Source organism: Tupaia chinensis, unplaced genomic scaffold, assembly GCF_000334495.1.
Source record: "Tupaia chinensis unplaced genomic scaffold, TupChi_1.0 Scaffold000415_1, whole genome shotgun sequence".
Classification (NCBI taxonomy): Eukaryota; Metazoa; Chordata; class Mammalia; order Scandentia; family Tupaiidae; genus Tupaia; species Tupaia belangeri.
In genome coordinates, this window is record NW_006159920.1 from 2,253,686 (window position 1) to 2,275,685 (window position 22,000).

General features: G+C 37.3%; 1 long non-coding RNA gene across 1 annotated transcript in view; it reads left to right on the forward strand.

Moving 5' to 3' along the window:
- Nucleotides 1-3,166: 3,166 nt before the first annotated feature.
- Nucleotides 3,167-22,000, forward strand: part of LOC102473995 (uncharacterized) — a 24,807-nt gene continuing 5,973 nt past the window's right edge. Inside the window, exon 1 of the long non-coding RNA XR_335421.2 lies at nucleotides 3,167-3,243. This is a non-coding gene — a long non-coding RNA (uncharacterized LOC102473995). The remainder of the gene's footprint in view (nucleotides 3,244-22,000) is intronic.

Below are 22,000 nucleotides of genomic sequence, written 5' to 3' on the forward strand. Positions count from 1 at the left end.
CTGATGCCAACATTAAATAAAGACTACATGAAGGGAAAGAAAAAAAAAAAAACTAAAGACTGCTATCTCTTATAAACATAATAAAAATTCTTAATAAAATAAATAAACTCTAATAATATATAAAAGATAATACATCATGGTCAAATGGGTTTATAGCAAGGATATGAGGTTGGTTTAACATTTGAAAATCTATCAGTATAACTTACCATATACCATGGATTGAATTGTGTCCTGCACAAAACATATATTAAAATTCTACCTTCTAATATCTATGAATGTGACCTTATTTAGAAATAAGTTCTTTGCATGGCTGGCAGGTAGCCTGGTGGTTAAGGTCACTGGACTCCCGCATGGCCAACCATGGTTCAAGTCCTGGACCTGGCACCTTACTTTTTTATTTTCCCTCTCTCACACTTTTTCTCTCTCTGGTCAAATTTAAATAAATAAATAAACAAAGTTAAATAAAATAATTCTTTAAAAAAAAAAAAGAAAGAAAAGGAAGTAAGTTCTTTGTAGATAGACTTTGATTAGGTCATTAGAACCTAGTCCAACATAACTGGTGTCTTTATAATAAGAACAACATTTTCATGTGAAGCCACAGACACGCAGAGAACATGCCATGAGATAACAGAGCATAAATTGGACTGATACAGCTACAAGCCAAAAGATACCATGCATTAATGCCCACTACTAGAAGTTTGGAAGTAGTAAAAGAAGATTCTCCCCAGAGTCTCAGAGGGAGCATATTTCTGCTGACACCTTGATTTCAGACTTACAGCCTCCAGAATTATGACAGAATAAATTTCCATTATTTTGAGCCAGCCACTTTGCGGGGTTTTTTTTAGGTATTAATAGGTATTTTTTCATTTATTTTTCATTTCAAAAGACAAGCTTTAGTTTTAGATCAAAATAAAAAATGATAAGATAAATTTGCTTAAAACTTAAAGCTAGGAAAAACGTTAGGATTCAGTTCAAATAGTAGGTAGATGAACCTATCAACAGTTTCAAGAGAAGACAAAAATCCTTAAATATGGAAATTAAAGAAAATCAGTAATGTTTTAGTCTAAAGTCAAAAAATTCTTTTTCATTATCTCAGACGCACATAATTAATCTCCCTTCTATTGAATTTGCAGTGTTACTGTGGTCTGATCTTTCCACTTAAAAATCTGCAAGTTAACTTTCAGCTGCACACTTGACCATATCATTAGACTGGCTATTCTCTTGGTTGTTTCTTAAACTCATATTTCTGTGTGTTCAACTTTAGTTTCACTGGTATAACACTCCCTTCAGCACTTCTTGAAGAGCTGGTCTGGTGTTAGTAAATTCTTTCAAGTTTTGTTTATCTGAGAAAGTTTTTGTCTTTTTTTCCCATATGAAAGATAATCTTGCTGAGTATAGTATTCTTGATAGAAATTGTTTTCCACTTTACACCTTGAATATATCTTCCCATTCTTTCCTTGCTTGCATTGTTTCCAATAAGAGGTCTAACATTAACCTTATGGGATATCCTTTGAAAATAACTTGACGTTTCTCTCTTGCCAATTTTAGTATCTTGTCTCTGTCTGTGATTTCAGTCAATCTGGCTATGATGTACCTCAGGGAAGATCTTCTTGGGTCGATTCTATGTGGGGTCCTTTGTATTTCTTGGGTTTGGATACTTGAGTGCCTCTCTAGGTTTTTCTAGATTTTTATTCCAGGATTTCAGGGAATAGATTATCAATACCTTTATTAGTTTCTTTATTTTCTGGAATACCAATGATCTGGATGATTGGGTGCTTAATGGTATCTAGTATTGCTCATTTATTATGTTATTCTCATTTTTTTGGGTTATTTTATCAGTCTTTTTGGTGAATTTTTCTAGGACAGAGGTTCTTTCTTCTACATCTGAGACTTGATCTTCTGCATGATCTAATCTGCTTTTAATCATTTCAACAGAAGTTTTGATTTCCTGTATTACAGCCTTCATCTCTAACAATTCTGTTTGATTCTTTCTTGTGATGTGTATCTCCTCTTTCAGATCGTTCAAGAACTTCCTCACCTCCTGGAACTCGGTGTCTCTTTTCTCCTGCATTTACTGGAGTTCATTGTCTCTCTTCTCTTGCACCTCCATTAGCTTTGTCACTATGAATATGTTAAATTTTTTTATCGGACATTTGTATGAGTTTCCTTATATTCCCTATGGAGGAAGAAGAGTTATTCTTTTCCATTAGAGGTGAGATATTTTCTTCATTTCTCATGTTTCTTGTGCCTCTGTGGTGGTTTCTGACCATCTGATGGATTATACATTTTTTTCCCTATTTTTTGGAGTTAAATCTGAGCAAACAGAGGAATGTAGAAAGAAGTGACCTGCAGTCTGTAAACAGTACCATTTTTCCTCCTTTGCATAACTGATTCGATGAAAATTGAGGATTAATCTGATCCTAAAAGTATTCAGATATTTGGTTACTGAGCACCTAGACCTGTCTAGAAAATCAGTGTATGGAGGCTGAGCAGAAAAGTGAGAAAGATAAAAAGAAAAGGAAAAGTAATAATGGGGGGGAGGGGGAGAGAAGAGAAAAAAAAAGACAAAAACAAGAAGAAAGAAATCTTTTTGTCAAAAAATAAAAGCCAAGCGGTGCACCACGTGAATGGAGCCACTCAGAACTCAAATATAGATGGCTGCTGATTGGCTTATCTTATGGGGCCAAAGGGAAAGGTAAGAATTAGAAAGACAAAAGAGCAGCTGAGAGCTAAGTTAAAAATTTTTTTAATTAAAGATATATAGAGAGAGATGGAAAGAGACAGAGAGAGTAAGTGGGGTGCTCTAACCTGGCTCCTGGATAGACTGGGTACAGGAGGGTGAAGTCTGGCCAGAAGGTCTTCGGTGGTCAAGATCCACTTTATGCTACTTTGTTACAACAACCCTAGGAAACTAATATTCCATATTTTAAAAGAAAAGAATGAACCAATGGGTGACATAGTGGTTAAGGTGCTGGACTCTCACATGGTCGACCATGGTTATAGTCCTGGGCTCAGTGGCTTTTAACTCACCCTGGGTGTGTGCTGTGTGTGTGTGTGTGTGTGTGTGTGTATGGCCAAAATCTCCAAAGGAGAATGGAGAAGGTATTGTGGCATGGCCATCTTCTCTGAGGAGTGATTTCTCTCTGTCTTTCCAGCAAGTGCATGTACCCTATCGGAAAAATCTCTAGAAAATTTTAAAAAAGAAAGAAAAGAAAAATGATATGGTCATCTCAATAGACACAGGTAAGTCATCTGACAAAATCCAACATTCATTTCTGACAAAACGCTCAGAAAACCCAACATATAAGGAGCTTTTTATACTTGATGAAGGACATATGGGGGGATAAAAGAAAGAAAAAAAAAAAACTCTATACATTCTTAGTAGCAAAGGACTGAATGCTTCCCTCCCCCCCCCCGAAATTAGAACAAGGCACATATATATCCACTCTCACATCTATTCAACATTGTACAGGACGTTTTAGATAGTGCAAAAAGAAAAAAAAATAAAGGCATCCAAATTGGAGAAGAAAAATTAAAACTGTCTTTATTCATAGATGACATGTTACTATTTGGAAAAATTCCATGAAATCTATGAAAAAAACTTCCACAACTAATCATGAGTTTAACAGGACTTCAGACTATGAGATCAATATAAGATATTGGGGTAGAAATGTAAATTAGTGCAGCAACTATAGAAAACAATATGGAGTTTTGTCAAGAAACTACAAATAGAAATGCCACATGACCCAGTAGTCCTTACTGCTTGGTATTTATTCAAAGGCCAGGAAAACACTGTCTGAAAAACACTTGCACATCCATGTCTATTGAGGCATTATTCACATTGCTAAATCATAGGACCAATCAAGAACTAGTGAATGGATTGATGAATGGACTGAGGCACGTACATACTTATGGAACACTACTCAGCCATAAGAAATAGCAAGACCCAACCATTTAATTTAAAGTGAATGAAAATAGAAGACTGAATGCTAAGTGAAGTGATCCAGACAAAGAAAGACAAACACGGTATATCCCACTCAATATGCACTGAATATCTGCACTCTATGGCAGAAATTGAAAGATCAGAAGATATCACAATAAAGAGGACAAGCATAGTTACTAGAAAATGTATGGGAGAGGAGCAGATAGTAGAAGGTAGATGAGAGGGGCCTGTTGGAATAAAAGTTCTTACCAGATACAAGATTGTGAAGTTTTCTGTTGAAAATGATGTTCATGGGGACCAGCAGTTAGCATAATGGCTGTGTCACTGGACTTGTAGTTGACTGCGGTTCGCATCCCGGACCCGGTGGCTTAAAACTCAACGCCAGGCGTGTGTGCGTGTGTGCCCAAGATCCCGAGAGGAGAACGGAGGAGAGGGATTGCGCCGTGGCCATCCCCCCTGGGGATGTCTCTCTGTCTCTGTCTGTCTGGCGAACGCACGCACCCTATGGCAAAAAAAAAAAAAAAAAAAGATGATGTTTATGGTAATATCCTTGATTTAATTGTTGTGTACTGCATGCATGCCTTAAAAAACATATTCTATGCTATAGAATGTATATGTACAATGTATATAAATAACAATTTATAAAATTAAATTAAATTTTGAAAAGAGAAGGGAAAATCTCAGGGTATGTTGTCACAATGTGTGAAATAAAGTAAACACGTACTTTGACATTTTTAAAAAATGTATTTTTATATATCAGCAATGAGGACTAGAAACTTAAAATTTTAAAATATCACTGTATAAGTATAGAAAACAGGAAATATAAAGTCTTAATCTGATTTTTTTAAATATACAAGACTCATGCACTAAAAACTGTAATACATTACTGAAAGAAATTTTGAAAAAACCTAAGTAAATGGAGAGATATACTATGGATAAAAAGACTAAAAAAAATTTAAAACACCAATTGTTAGGTTATAGGTCCCCACATTGATCAATAAATTAAATACAATCTCAATAAAAACTCTAGTAGGCTTTTTTTTTCTCCTGTTGGAAATCATTAAGTTGATTAATGCAAAGAATCTAAAACTGTCAAAACAAGTAAGAAAAAAAGAATAAAGTTGGAAGGCTTACACTACCCAATTTCAAGACCTACTATAAAGTTATGGTAATCAAGACAATACGGTATTGGTGTAAAGCCATGATGTATTATGCTTCGTGACTTTTCCTATGACCCAATAGATTGACAGAATAGAATGAGGTTCAGAAGCAACATCAATTGTCTTCAACAAAGATCAAAAGGAATTCATTGTAAAAATGATCATCTTTACAAATGGTGCTTGAACAACTGAAAATCGCTATTTTTTATGTCTGCTGTAGCAAATTACCACAAACTTTATGGCTTAAAACAGTACAAATGTTATTATCTTAGGATTCTTAAAATCAGATGTTCAAAATGGGTCTCACGGGGCTAAATATCAAGGTAGGTGTCCTTTCTAGAGACTCTAGGGTAGAGTTCATTTCTTTGCTTTTTCCAGCTTTCAGAGGCTACCTACCCACCTTCAAAACCAGCAACAATAAACCAAGTCCACTTCATACTGTCATCTCTTGGGTTCTTTCTTTAGTTTCCTTCTTCCACTTTTTCTTTTGTTTTGTAAGATTTTTTTTTGCTGTAGGGTATGTGCTCTCACTGGAGAGAGACAAGAAAGTGAGATATCACCCCCTAATATGGATGGCCATGCCCAAATTCATTCTCCCTTCATGATTTTGGGCATACATGCACACATACCCAACATGTTTTTCATGTCACCAGATGTGGGACTCAAAGCACACAGTTGGCCATGTGAGATCCAGTGCCTTAACGACTATGCCACCTGCTGGTCCTTCCTTCTTCCACTTATAAGAGCCCTTATGCTTATATTGGACCCATCCAGATAAATTCTGGATAAGTTCCCTCACTTAAGGTCAATTGATTGGCAGCCTCAGTTTCATCTGCAGCCTTAATTTCTAATTGCTATTTATTCTTATATATTTACTAGTTCTGGGGACAAGGACATAGTATTTTTGGGAGGATGCATTACTCTGCCTATTAAAATATTCATATGCAAAAAAACCTCTTAGATCCATATTTCACACAACATGTAATAATGAATTCAAAATATATCATAGGCCTAAATGTAAAACCTAAAACTGTAACTTTTCTAGAAGACATTAAGGAAAATCTTTGTGACTTTAGGCTAGACAAAGATTTCTTAGATATGACACCAAAAGCATAATTCTTAAAAGAAAAAAATTGATAAATTTGGCTCCATCAAAAGTCATTAAGAATTTTTGCCCTTTAAAAGGCATTGTCAGTAGAATTTAAAATAACACACAAAGACTGAAAGAAAATATTTGAAAATCACATATCTGAAGAAGGATGTGTCAAGAATAAAGAACTCTCAAACGTTCATAATAAGAAAACAAAAACTCAATTAAATCATTTATTTATTTATTTCTGTCTTCCATGAGCATGGGAGACAGAGAGAGAGAGTCTCTCTGGAGATTCCTGGAACAGTGTTCATGCCACATTCCAACATCAGTATAAGTGCCAGCCAGGATCATGGGCATGCACGCACATATGCCCAGCACACACAAGGAGATCTCAGGACCTAAACCCAGTACTCACGCCATGGCCTCAGTATCATGGAGTGTTGTGTTACTACCATGCCACCACAGCTGACTACAAAAATCTAATTTTTAAAAATTGAGCAAAAGATTTCAATAGGCACTTCAATCAACATTTTGATAGCAAATAAGTAACATAATTAGTCATTAGGGATATGCAAGTTAAAATCACAATGAGATACCATAATCATAATTTAAAGAACTGAACTGATTTATCAAGTGTTGGTGAAGATATGGATGAAAATGTAAAATTGAACTCTCCTACATTTCTGATGAGAACGTAAAATGTTACAACTACTTCAGAAAACAGTTTGGCTGTTTCTTAAATAGTTAAACATGCACCTGCCATGTGATCCAGCCTTTCCACTTTTGGTATTTACCCAAGAGAAATAAAAGCATATATATGTATATTCATGCAAAGACTTGTACACAAATGTTCATAGCAACTTCATTTATAATAACCCAAACCAGGAAGCAATCCAAAAATCCATCAACAAGTGATTGGATAAACAGATTATGACATATCCATAGTGTAGACTACAACTCAGTATTTGGATGAATCTCAAAATAATTATGTTGAGTGAAAGAAATTAGACAAAAAAGAATATATACTAAACGATTCCATTTTCATAATTTATACTGATGGAAAGCAGATCAGTGGTTGTCTAGTGATAACCAGAGTTGGGGGTCTGAGTGGGGAAGAAAGAGAGGGTAACATTACAAATAGGAACAGTGAAGCTTCTGGAGGTGGTGGAATATATTCACCAAAATTTCCTTGTAAGCACATAGCATTACTCCATTCATTTAAAATTTTATTTTTAAAAAAAGTTTTTGCCATAGGGCACATGTACTCACCAGAGAGACAAAGAGAAACAATGATGGGGAAAGTGAGAAATCACCTTGCAGGAGGATTGGCCATGCTGCAATCTCTTCTCCTTCATTCTCTTCCCAGGATTTGAGGCATATATGCACACATACCAGGTATGAGTTTCAAGGCACTGGTTCCAAGACTCAAACCATAATTGGCCATGTGAGAGTCCAGCACCTTAACCATGCCACCTGCTGGTCCCCACGGATAATGTTTTTAAAAACAGTTTTGTTGAAGTATAATTGGTATTTTGAATGACATGTATTTTAAGTGTATAATTCAATTAGTTTGGGCATAAACAGTGTACAAATTGTACACTTTAAATATAAGCAATTCAAAATGTAATTTACATTTCAGTAAAACTGTTTTCAAAAGTATTAAATTTGGGGGCCAGCTGGTGGCGTAGTGGTTAAAGTGGCTAGCTCCCACATGGCTACAGCACAGCTTGAGTCTCAATAACTCACCTGGCACATGTGTGTGCATGCCTGAAATTTAAGAGAATGGAGAGAAGGGAGGAGAAGGGATTACAGCATGGCCATCCTTCCTGGAAGGTGCTCTTACTTTCCCTTTCTCTGTCTCCCTCCAGTGAGCACACTTGCCTTATAGCAATTTTTAAAAAACTAGTTACTTTTCTAATTTTATTTATTATTATTATTGCTGTTACTTTTCAAATTTTTGCTGTAGAGCGCATGTGCTCACCAGAAAGGGACAGAGAGAGGGAGAGGGAAAGTGAGAAAGCCAGCCACCAGTTCCAGCACTTGAACCATAATCAACCATGTGGGAGTCCAGCACCCTTGACCACCATGCCATCTGCTAGCTGTAAATTTTTTTAAGTTTTTAAATGGAACAACAGTTCAGGTTTATAAGGGAATATTGATTATCTTGAGGAGATCTCATAGCTATAAAATACATATGTAATATTTAAATTTCTAAATTATTATAATATCGATTCTTTACAATGAGGAGAGAGAAAGTTAAAGGGAGAGCAAAACAAAAGAAATAAACATTTGAAAACTTGACCATTCTGTCTAGTTTCTCTTTTATTTTCTTTTTCCACCGTCTACACTTCGTAAACAGATGATTCTGCTCTGGGGCCAAGTCTCAGTCCTTTCTGCACCTGACTTACCTGTGGCATCATTGGTTCCCATCTGCCTCCTGATTCCTCTCATCTGATCTACATGGCCAACGTTTTCCTGTGAGAAAGATAAATCGTCATCCAGGGGAACTTTTTCAGATTATGCATAAGAATGCCAAGGTGCAGAAAGAAGATATGTGTATTTAGAAAAAGTTCTCAAGTAATCTTCACAGACACCTTCTTTCCTCCACCTCTCTTTGAAGATCTAAAGAGGGAGCAAAAAGAATGGGGCAGGATAGCAGATGTGTTTTAGGAAGGTAAATGTACCCAGAAAACTGGAAGGAGGAGTTCAGAGTCTGTAGAAAGAGTCTGTGAGGAGATGCTAAGAACTTCAATGAGAGTGTATGGACTGAAAGACCAAGCTGTGGCAGGAAGGGGAAAGGACAAAGCAATAGCATGAGTTGATGGCTTCTATATGGAGTGAAGTAGGTGTGGTCAGGAAGGAGGGAGGGGAGTCCAAGATACTCCCTACACTAGACTAGTTCACTGAGAAAATGGTGGCATGACCAACCGAAAAGAGAATATCTACAGGAGAAACTAATCTGGGAAAAAATGAGACAGTGATGAAGTAAGCTATTCCATAACCTAAGCTCCTATTTCATCAACGAGAAAACTGTAAACTAGAGAATAAAGTGACTGCCTCCAAGTCACACAGCAGACTCCAGAATTCGGAGTCCTAAGTCAGATTCCATGCTTTATCCCTGTAACCCACATGGATCTCTCACCTGTGAAGTGGAAGTGGTGATGGACATTTAGGTGGTAACATCCAATCAGCAATTAGAACTGTCAGCACAGAGCCTGGGCCAGAACTTGGGGGCAGGAAATATTGATTACAGAGCTAGGAGCTGTCTAAAGCGGCAAGCGTGGATGAGATAAAAGGCTTTCTATCCATTTCTATTAACTTTCCTCTTTGGACGAATTATCTACATGTATGTCCTGCTTTCTACTCAGACCAAATTCGCCTTGGAAATGGCACCTCTCCTCACTTTTCTAACTTCATTATTCCAATCTAACAAACTAGAGATTTTGTGGCCTCTTCCTATCCTCCACTTCCTGCACCCATGCTGCCCTTAAGCCGGTATTTTTCTTTGAAAGGTCATTCATTGCCCCCCTTTGTGCTCTAACACCATGCCAGCCCAGCCTCCATCTCTGCGGCCATAAAGTTCTAAAACTTGGCAACTACATCGCCAGGCCAGGTGGGAAGTAAAGGCAACGACTGAACTAAAAGACTGGCTAGAGAGACAGACTAGTCACAGGAATATGTTGGCCATGGAGACCAGATGCCACAGGGAAATGAGGTGCAGTGAGGATTGAGTCCTGGAGACAGGATTTGGGTAAGAAGCAGATGAACAGCAACCTTCAAGAAAGAAAGGGGGGCGTAAAGCCTGAGTGTAGGAGAGCCTGTGTGGTGAGGGAGCAAAGCAGAGGATAGAACACAACTGCAGGCAGGACTGGAGCCAGCGTGTGGGAGGGAATGGAGGCCCCAGAGCAGAATCATCTGTTCATGAAGTGCTGGCAGTGTAAAAAGAAAATAAGACAGTAGCTAGACAGGATGGTCGAGTTTTCAAATGTTTATTGTATTTGTTTTTTCAAAACAGAACTAACTATGCATAATTAAAAGGCTGGGGAGGGCTGCTGTGTAGCATAGCAGTGATGCGTTGTTCAAAAGAAGACAGGTTCTACATGATTATTGTGAGTCGAATCCCTGAGTGGCTTGAAACATGTGGAGTACATACATGAATGCCGGAGATTCACCAGGCTGTAGGATGGGGTGAGGGAGATCACAGTATGACTAGACCCTGGTGGAGAACGCTTCTCTTTCTCTCCCTCTCTCTCTCATGCACATGCACTTCCTCATAAATTAAAAATAAATAAATAAGAAAGAAAGAGAAAACTGGGAAAAGACATAGCCATCACAGTAAAGAGAAAACGAAAGGGATGGAAAGTTCTGGCACTGGAAGACTCTTGACGTCACTCAGAAACTGGCCTTCTCTGTCACAGTGAGCAGCCAGTATCCTGAGGGTTGGTCTGCATAGAGGAAGCTGGTAGAAGATACTAGAACCTCAAATCTTGATTCCCAGCCCTCAGTTCATACTGTACAGGAAATTTCTAACAGAAAGCTGTTTCCTTTGTCACACTATTTTCTGTTTAGAGCGAGGATAGGAAGTAATCTGTCCTGTTCTTTTAACAATTCCAACAGAATGCCAAAACATCCCCTGGTCTTGGTCTCGTTCGATATACAGCTGTGACGGCCCCGGAGTTCTTCCTGACCTCTCCTCTTAATATTTCCTGCTGCAGCTGAAACCCATTCCCTCTCATCCTGTCTTTGGGGGAAGCATGTGGTGACCAAATAACCTGCTTGAATAAGGAGATCTGCAGGGGGTAAAGTAATATGAATTTCCTACAGATCCTGAGGAAATGACCCTTATAGACTCCACACCCATGCTCCATCAGCCTTCCTCTATAATACATAAATAACAAAATAAAATCAGATCTTGTCTTGGCATCCCACACATGCATACACACATACATCGATTCCATTTCAGGCACAAGATTCTACTGTTCATCTCCCATTTATCCAGGAATCTCTGTCCCACTCCCATCTCTTAGTTCTGCTCAGGGGTGCAGGTAAAGCTGGTTATCTACCTCAAATCTATTCTGCCTTGCCTCCTTGCTAAAGGAAGTGCAATGTTATTCTGGAAGACAGTGTGTCCAGCTAAAAAACCTTCCCAGATGACTTTGTAGCTAGGAGTGGCTAAAAATCCGTATCTTATCATGAGAGAAGACTGAAGAAAAAGTCTGCTAGGGATTTAGGAAACGTTTCTTCCCTCCTCATAGAGACCTGCTCTCCCCTCACCCTTCCTTGCTTTTTGTATTTCTCTTCTTTCCTACTCTTTTTCTTTCCCTTTTCCCTTTTTTCTGCCTGATCCACAAACATGAGGCTTCAAGTAGAGTGACCATCTTGAGAATACATGATAACAAAGGAAAAAGCTAAAGATGGTAGAGCAGAAAGATAAAAGGACTGAGATACTGATGATGCCTTGAAGATGCTGTGTCAGCATTGAACTTCTAGTTACCTCTATCAGCTAAGGCCCTGTATTCAAGTTTATGTAATGAGTGGCCTAACATAACTAATTGCCATTCTCTTCCTTCTACCTAGCCAATCACGGAGCTAAATTTGTTGTTCTTATTATTATTTTTAATTGATAAGTAATAACAATACATATTTTAGGGTACACTTTGATATTTTGGTACACGCATACAATATGTAATGATCAAATCATGGCAATTATCAAACTATCTTCTGAAATATTTATCATTTCTTTGTGTTAGGGACATTCAAAATGTTCTCTTCCAGTCTTTCTGAAATATACAATAAGTCATTGTTTCACATAGTTGCCCTACAGTGTTACTGAGCTCTATAATTTATTCCCCTATCTTCTTGTAATTTTGTATCTAACTAAATTCTCTCAATTCCCCGTCTCCTATCATTCCTACTTCTTTTTTAAAAAGAATTATTTATTTTTAGTTTTATTTATTAGTTTATTTATTTTTATTTGAGCAAAGAGACAGAGAGAGAGAGATTGAGAGAGAGAGAAAGTGAGAAGGCAAGCCACCAGGCCCAGGACTTGAACTATGGTTGGCCATGTGGGAGTGTCCAGCCCTTTAACCACCACACCACCTGCTGGTCCCCCTACTTCTTTTTTTTTTTTTGATTTTTACCATAGGGTGTGTGTGCTTATGAGAGAGACAGCCAGACAGACAGAGAAAGGAAAATTGAGAAATAATCCCCCAGGGGTATAGCCACATCACAATTATATATCTTTAATTCTCCTCTTGAGATTTTTGGACATGCATGCATACACATGTGTTTGGCATGATTTTCAAGCCACCAGATCCAGGACTTGAATCAGTCAGCCATGTGGATGTTCAGCAACTAATCACCATGCCACCTGCTGGCCCTCACCATTCCCACTTCTAGCAACTGCTATTCTGAGTTCCAGTTCCATGAGATCAACATTTTTAACTTCCACATATAAGAGAACATGTAATATTTCTCTTGATAATCAAAACAGCATGGCATTGGCACAAAACAGACATGTGGACCAATGGAACAGAATAGAGACCCCAGAAATAAACTCCCAAATAATCTGAGAAACAATTGTATAGGGAAAGACTTCTTAAATAAGACTCCCAAAGTACAGGTAATAATCCCCAAAATACGCAAGTGGGATTACATCAGATTAAGAAGTTTTCGCACAGTAAAAGACACAGTAATTAGTGTGAATTGACAACCCTTGGAATGGAGAATATTTTTGTAAACTGTACCTCAGATAAGGGACTGATAACTAGAATACACAGGGAACTCAAGCATCTTACTGAAAAAAAATCAACCCAATTAAAAGATGGGAAAATGAGCTGAATAAACAAGTGTATAAGGAAGACATACTAACAGCCAAAAAGCATATAAAAAAAAAACCAACTCAACATCCCTCATCATAAGGGAGATGCAGATAAAAAACATAACGAGATACCACCTAACCCCAGTCAGAATGGCAAAGATTAAAAAACAAAAAATGATAAGTGTTGGCTGGGCTGTGGTGAAAGGGGAACTCTCCTACACTGTTGGTGGAAATGTAAATTGGTCCAGACACTGTGGAGAACATTATGGAGGTTCCTCAAAGATCTACAAATAGAACTACCATTTGATCCAGCAGTTCTACTCCTGGGTAGCTACCCAAAGGATAGGAAAACACTCAGGTGGAAAAATGCTTCCACGTCATGTTTATTGCAGCATTATTTACAATTGCTAAGACATGGAACCAACCCAAATGTCCACAAAGAGATGAATGGACTGAAAAAATGTGGCACATATACTCTATGGAATACTATTCAGCCATAAAAATAAAAATAAAAAATTATATATATATATATGAACAAGATCCTGGCATTTGACAGAAAATGGACAAATATGGAAGATGTACTGCTGCTGAGTGAAGCAAGCCAGGCTATGAAAGCGAGATATTGTATGTCTCCACTTAATATATACTGACTCTTTGGGGCTAGCAGGTGGCATGAAGGTTAAGGGCACTGGAATCCCACATGGCCAACTATGGTTCAAACCCTGGACCTGGCAGCTTTCTTTCTCATTTGCCCTTTCTCCCTCTCTCTCTTGCTCTCTTGCTCTGTCCCTCTCTGGTCAAATTAAAAATAGAGTTAAATAAAATAATTCTTTAAAAAATTAAATACATATGTATATTCTGACTATCCACAGTCTATGGAGGAAACTGAAAGATTAGAGAATATACAAATGTGGAAAATGGATATGGATACTGAAGACAGTGTGGGAAGAGGGTGGGAGAAGGGGGAGAGTATGAGGAAAGAAATCAAAAAGAAAAATAGAAAGACAAAAAATTTATGAGACACAGAAATAGATTATTATCTGTTGATGATAATTTGTATAGTATCCTAAACTAGACTGGCGTGAAGTGTATTCATGTTGGGTAAACTTGCTTTATAAGCTAAGTGATATATAGTGATTGAATGTATAAAATAAGTTAAAATTTTAAAAATTTCTCATTTCATGCCTGACTTATTTCACATGACATAATATCCTCCAGACTCATCCATGTTGCTAAGGGGTAACAGGATTCCATCATTTTTTATGGCTGAATAGTATTCCATTACCTATATACTGCAATTTCTTTACTCATTCATCTGTGGGGGAGTTTTAAGTGTACTTATTTATTTCTTCAATAAAAAGAGAGAAAGAGAGCAAAGTATCCCAAACAGAGTGTTCATGCCACAATTCACCCCCGGTCCTAGCCAGTCCAGATCACGGGTATGTACAAACACCTAGCGTGTATAGGGAAACACTGGAGCATGAACCCAGGCCTTTTACCATGTGGGTCTAACTGCATTACCACTGTACCATTGCCTGGTTTCCATTCATTTCTTGATGAATATTTAAGCTGATTTTATCATGTCTATTGTGAATAGTGCTGCAGTAAGTATTTGAGTGCAGATATCTCTTTGGCATACTGATTTTCTTAAATTTGAATGTATATATAGTGGGATTCAGATGGTAGTTCAGTGCTGAATCAGATGGTAGTTCTATTTTTAGTTTTTTGAGGAAGTTCCATGTATTTTCCATAGTAGTTGTGTTAATTTACAACCTCACCAACTTTGTGACAATAGTCATTCTACCTGAGGTGAGATGATATTTCACTATACCTTTTATTTGCATTTCTTTTTCTTTTTTTTTTTTTTTTGGAGAGGTTTTTGCTATAGGGCGCGTGCGCTCGCCAGAAAGACAGAGAGAGACAGAGAGATAGAAAGTGAGAAATCCCTTCTCCTCCATTCTCCTCTCAGGATCTTGGACACCCACGCACACGTGACTGGCGTGAGTTTAAGCCACTGGGTCTGGGACTCAAACCACAGTTGGCTACATGAGAGTTCAGCAACATAGCCATTATGCTAACTGCTGGTCCCATTTCCTTTATGATTACTGATGATGGGCATTTTTTCTCTTTTCTTGGATATTCATGTCGTCTTCTTCTTATTATTTTTAGAAATGTCCAATATCTGTTTTTAAGTTGGATTAGTTGGTTTTTGTTGTCATTGTTTTTCTAGGGGTTTTGTTTGTTTGTTTGCTACTAAATTGGCTGAGTTCCTTAGATATGAGGGGACTTCAAAAAGTTTGTAAAAAGCTGAATTTAAAGTATGACTTTATTTAGGTGTACAACAAATTTGAAATCTATGCATAATTTTTCATAATAAAAGTTTTCCATGAACTTGTTGAAGAGCTGTCATATTTTCATTCTCTCCTGCATGTTGATATCCAGTTTTCCCAACTTGTTGAAGAGCTGTCATATTTTCATTCTCCTGCATGTGGATATCCAGTTTTCCCAGTACCAGGTTTTTATTTATTTATTTTTTTTTTTTGAGAGATTTTCACTACAGGGCACATGCACTCGCCAGACAGAAAGAGAGAGACATAGAGACAGAAAGCGAGAAATCACCCCCAGGGGGGATGGTCACACCACAATCCCTTCTCCTCCATTCTCCTCTCGAGATCTTGGGCATGCACGCACACGTGCCCGGCGTGAGTTTTAAGCCACTGGGTCCGGGATGTGAACCGCGGTCGACTACGTGGGAGTCCAGCGACATAGCCATTATGCTAACTGCTGGTTCCTCCAGTACCAGTTATTAAAGAGACTGTTGTAATAAATGTTTTTTGTGCCCTTGCCAAAAATCAATTTGCTATATATATGTGGTTATATCTCTGAATTTTTTATTCTGTTTGTTGATCTGTATGTCTATTTTAATTCTGGTACCATGTTGTTTTGATTTCTATAGCATAGTAGTTATGGTTTGAAGTCAGATAATTTGATGCTACCAGAATTTTTCTTTTTGCTCAGAATTGCTCTATTGATAGTCTTTGGTGGTTCCACATGAATTTTAAGATTTTTTATTACTGTGAAGAATGTCATTGATGGGGGATACACTTATAGATTGCTTTGGTAGTATAGTCATTTTAACAATATTAATTCTTCCAATCTGTGAGCATGGGATATCTTTCCATTTATCGCATCCTCTGCAATTTCTTTTACTGGTTTTCTATAGTCTTTTGTTTGTTTGTTTATTTGTTTTTAAAAATTTTTTATTTAACTTGACTTACTTATGTACTTATTTTAATTTGACCAGAGAGGGACAGAGTGAGAGAGAGAAAGTGAGAAAGCAAGCCATCAGGTCTGGGACTCGAACCACAGTCGGCCATGTGGGAGTCCAGCACCCTCAACCACCATGCCACCTGCTAGCCCCTTGGTGTTCTATAGTTTTCATTGTAGAATTCTTTCATCTTTTTTGGTTAAATTTATTGCTAGGTGGTGCTCATGTGTTTGCTTATTTTCATAGCTATTGTAAATTGGATTGCTTTCTTGATTTCTTTTTCAGTTAGTTTATTATTGCTGTATAAACATGCTACTGATTTTTGTATCCTGTAAGTTCACTGAATTTGTTTAACAGTTCTAATAGCTTTTGTTGGAGTGTTTTGGTTTTTCTATATATATGATCCTATCATCTGCAAATAGGGATAGTCTGACTTTCTCCTTTCTGATTTGGATGTCTTTTATTTTTTTCTGTTGCCTAATTGCTCTGGCTAGAACTTATATTACTATATTGAGTAAGAATGGTAAGAGTGGGCATCCTTGTCTTGTTCTCATGCTTACATGAAAAGTTTTCAATTTTCTTTGTTCATTATGATATTTCCTATGGATTTGTCTTATATGGCCTTTATTGTGTTGATATATATTCTTTCTGTTTGTTGAGAGTTTTTATCATAAAGGGGTGTTGAATTTTATAAAATGCTTTTTCTGCGTTTATTGAGATGATCATATGGTTTTTGTCCTTCATTCTGCTGTTGCATTGAATCATGTTTATTGATTTGTATATACTGAACTATCCCTTACATTCCCTGGGATACATCCCCCCATGTGGTCATGATGTATATTTTTTTAATTGATGTTCAATTTGGTTTGTCAGTATTTTGTTGAGTTTTGCACCTATGTTCATCAAAGATATTGTCATATAATTTTATTACTTTTGTTGCTGTTGCCTGCTTGTCTGGTTATACTATGAGATTAATGCTGGCCTGATGAGACAAGTTTTGGCGAATTCTCTTTCATTTGGATCCAGGGGCGATTATTAATGAATGTGATTCTTTTTGAGAGAGAGATTTTTGCTATAGGGTGCTCACTAGAAAGACAGAGAGAGACAGAAACAGAAAGCGAGAAATCATCCCCCAGGGGGGATGGCCATGCCGCAATCCCTTCTCCATTCTTCTCTCGGTATATTGGGCACGCACGCACATATACCCAGTGTGAGTTTAAGCCACCAGGTCCTGGACTCGAACCACGGTCGACTACATGGGAGTTCAGTGACATAGCCATTACGCTAACTGCTGGTTCCTCATTTGGATTTTTGAAAAAATTTGAGAAGAATTGCTGTTAATTTTTCCTCAAAAAAATTTTTTTTGAGAGGTTTTTGCTATAGGGCACATGCGCTTGCCAGAGAGAGAGAGAGAAAGCAAGAAATCACCCCCCAGGGAGGATGGCCATGCCGCAATCCCTTCTCCATTCTCCTATCAGAATTTCGGGCACGCACACACACGCACCTCGTGTGAATTTTAAGCCACGGGTCCGGAACATGAACCGTGGTCAACTACATGGGAGTCCAGCAACGTAGCCATTGTGTTAACTGCTGGTCCCTCTTCAAAAGTTTTATAGAGAGCCAGAAAGTGTCATGGTAGTTAGGGCAACTGGAACCCAAATGGCCAACTACTGGCTCAAGTCCTAAACCTGACAGCTTGGGAAGCACTCCAAGTATATATTCAAAGTCCTGAAAGGAGGGAAATGTAGAAGGGATTTCAGCATGGCCTCCCCCAAGTGGGGTGAGAAGTGTTTCCTCATTCTCCCTCATTCTCTGTCTGTCTCTGGCAAGTGCACATGCCCTCTAGCAAATTTTTTAAAGTAAAAAATAAGATAAAATTTTGTAGAATTCAGGGATGAATCCAACCAGTCTTAGGTTTTTCTTCATTAGATGAGCTTTAATTACTAATTCAAGCTCATTATTGGTCTATTCAGGTTTTCTATTTCTCCCTGGTTTAATCTTGGTTAGTTGTATTGTCAAGGGTTTTATCCCTCTCTTCTAGGTTTTTCAATTTGTTGGTGTATAATTGCATTTGTGTGTGTGTGTGTGTGTGTATGTGTTGTGCATGTGTGTGTGTGTTTGTGTATATAATAAAACTCTCTAATGACCTGTATTCTTGTGATATATTTATAATGTGTCATTTTTAATTTTTTTCTTAGTCTAGTTAATTGTCAGTTTTGTTTTTCTCAAAAAAACTTTTCATTTCATAGATTTTTGGATTGATTTTTTAGTTCAGTTTCACTTATTTCTGCTCTGATGTTTGTTCTTACTTTTCTAGCTCATTGAAGTGTATCTTTAGGTTGTTCATTCAAAATCGCTCTGTTATTTTAATGTAGGCATTTATCGCTATAAACCTCTCTTTTTGTACTGTTTTTACAATATACCACAGGTGTTGGTATATTTCCATTTTCATTTGTTTCAAGGAATTTTTAAATTTCATTCTTTTTACATTTTATTTTTATATTCACTCAATCATATATCATACCGAATGAATGTTCCCATAATGAATACACTGTATATTGGTTCAGTCAAAGCCATCACCATACACATTATAATCAACAGATTTCTTTCTTCATTTGAGCCATCAGTTATTCAGAAGCATATTGTTTCATTTCCATGTTTGTTCAGTTTTCAAATTCCTCTTATTGATTTCTAGTATAACCCCATTATGGTCAGAAAAGGTGATGGATATAATTTCATTTTTTAAAATGTGTTGAGACTTATTTTGTGTCCTAACATGGCCTATCTTGGAAAATGTTCCATATGCCGATGAGAAGAATGTGTATTTTGTATCCTTTGGATAAAATATTCTGTAAATGTCTGTTAGGTCCATTTGGTCTATAAAGCTCTTTATATCCCATGTTTACTGGCTGTTTTCTTTGTCTGAATGATTTGTCCAATGCTGAGAGTGGGATACCAAAGTCTCCAGCTATTATTATATAGGAGACTTTGTCTCTCTTAGTATCTGATCATATTTGCTTTATATATTTGGATGCTCTGGTGTTAGCTGCATATATATTTATAATTATTATAGCCTATCACTGAATTAATCATCATCATTCTATAATGACCTTCTTTCAATGTTTTATTTAAAGTTTATTTTATCTGATATGGCTATGACTAGTCCTGCTCACTTTTGATTTTTGTTTGCATGGAATATACTTTCCATCCTTTTACTTTCAGTCTATATGTGTCTTTACAAATGAAATGAATTTTATGTAGGTAGCATATAGTTGGGTCTTGTTTTCAATTTTTTTCTTTTTAATCCATTCATCAAGTTTATGTATTTTAATTGGAAAATTTAACCCATTTACATTTAGGGTTTTGTTTTTTCTTTTCTTTTTTTTTTTTTTTTTAAGGTTTTTGCCATCAGGCATGTGCACTCACCAGAAAGAAACAGACAGAGGGAGAGGGAAAAATCACACACACACACACACACACACACACACACACACACAGAGTGCATGTGTGTATGTGTGGGGGGGGAATAGCTATACCACAATCCTTTTTCCTCCACTCTCTTCCTGGGATTTTGGGCATGCACACACATGTACCCTGTGTAATTTTCAAGCTACCAGGTCTGGGACCCAAACAGCAGTTGGCCACATGAGAGTCCAGTGCCTTATCCATCATTCTACCTGCTGGCCCACATTTTGTTTTCTCTTTAAATCCACTCATTTTTTTCTCCCACAGAAGAGAAAAAGAAAGGGGGAGATAAAGATAGTGAGAAACCCCTGACAAGGTCCTATGATCTACCTTCACCCTAGCCTTCCAGCCAGCTAGGATCATGGGCACTCCCACAGGTGCATCCAGTACATTTGAAGATCTAAACTCTGGGCCTCTTCACATGGTTCCAGTACCAGGCAATAGTGCTCTATCACCTAAACCACTCAGACTGGGCCACACATTCAAAGTTATTACAGACCAGCAAAGACTTATTCCTGTCATTTGGCTAGGTGTTTCTGGTAGTTATATATTCTTTGTTTCTTTTTCCCTCTTTTATTGATTATCTTTGAAACTTGGTTATTTTTTGTTTTATTTTTTATAAACTTTCTTATATTTTTGTTATTATTTTCCCTTCTCTTCTCTGTTTGGGTAGCTGGTCTACAAATGAATTTGTATTTATTGTCCTTTTGCTATCACATGTAGGGCTCCCTTGAGCATGTTTTGTAAGTATGATCTAGTGGTGAATTCCCTGTTTTTATTTGTCTGAGAAAGATTTTATTTCTCCTTCAATTCTGAAGGACAGATTTGCTGAGTATTCTTGGTTGGCAGTTTTTTTGTTTGTTTGTTTTTTCTCGTGCTGCGTAGTTTCTACCAAGAAGTCTCCTGCTAGTCTGATGGGAATTCCTTTATATGTGAGGCTGCTTTCCTCTTGCTCCTTTTTAAATTATCTCTTTGTTTCTGATTCTTGACCATGTAATTGTAATGTACCTCAGTATGGGCCTCTTTGTGGTGAATCTGTTGAAATCTTTGAACTATGAATATCTGGATATCCACATTTCTTCCAATACCTGGAAATTCTTCGGCAAGTTTTGTTTTGTTTTTGCCTTAGGGCATAGGCAATGTGCTCTTGTCAGAGACAGAGAGAGGAAATGTGAGAAATCATTCCCCAAATAACTTTTCCTCCCTTCTCCTTTTGGGATTCGGGGCATGCACATACACACAACCAGCATGATTTTCAATCTGCCAGGTCAGGGACTCAAACTGCAATTGGCCATAGGAGAATCCAGCTCTTTGGTCCACCATGCCACCTGATAGCCCCTCAGCAATCATTTTATTAAATAAGCTTTCTGTCCCTAATTTTGTATCTTTTCCTCTAGAACTTCTTTTTTCATTTTGAAAGAGAGAGAGAGTTTTTGTTTGTTTGTTTGCTATAGGGTGTGTGTGCTAGCTGGAGAGACAGAGAGAGAGAGAGACAGAAAGCAAGAAATCACTCCCCAGGCTGCAATCCCTTCTCCCCCATTGTCCTCTAAGGATTTTGGGCACACATGCGCACGGACCCAACGTGAGTTACAAGCTGCCAGGTCCGGGGTTCAAACCATAGTAAACTGCATGGAAGTCTAGCACCTTAACCACTATGTCACTTGCTGGTCCCAGAACTTCTATTATGCAAATATATGTTCACCCGATGGTATCCCATAAGTCCTATAGGCTGTCTTTGTTCTTTTTAAAACTTTTTTTTTTTTTAATCTTTTTTCTACTCTGATGGCATGATTTCAACAGATTTACCCTTGAGGTGAAAAATCCCTTTTTCTGCTTGATCTAGTCTGCTGTCAAAAATCTCTACTTTTTTATTTCACTTACTGAGTTCTGTGTGAGGATTGTTTCATTTTTATTTATTTATTTATTTGGTGTTATTGAATTTCTCATTATGGTCTTAGACTGTTACCTGGATTTCACTGAATTGTCTATCTGAACTTTCTTGGATTATGTTGAATTTCCTTAGAATCATTGTTTTTCATTCCTTTTCAGGCATTTCCAAGATTTCCCTTTTGGGGGGATCTACTACTAGAAAATGTTTGTGTTCTTTTAAAGATGTCACATTTCCTTGCTTTTCCATCAGCTCCCTACACTGATAACTGTACATCTACTGGGGCATTTGTTTCTACTAATTTTATCAAGTAAAATGTGTATCAGTCACACACTGAGCCAGTAGTCTGTTGTTTTTGATCAG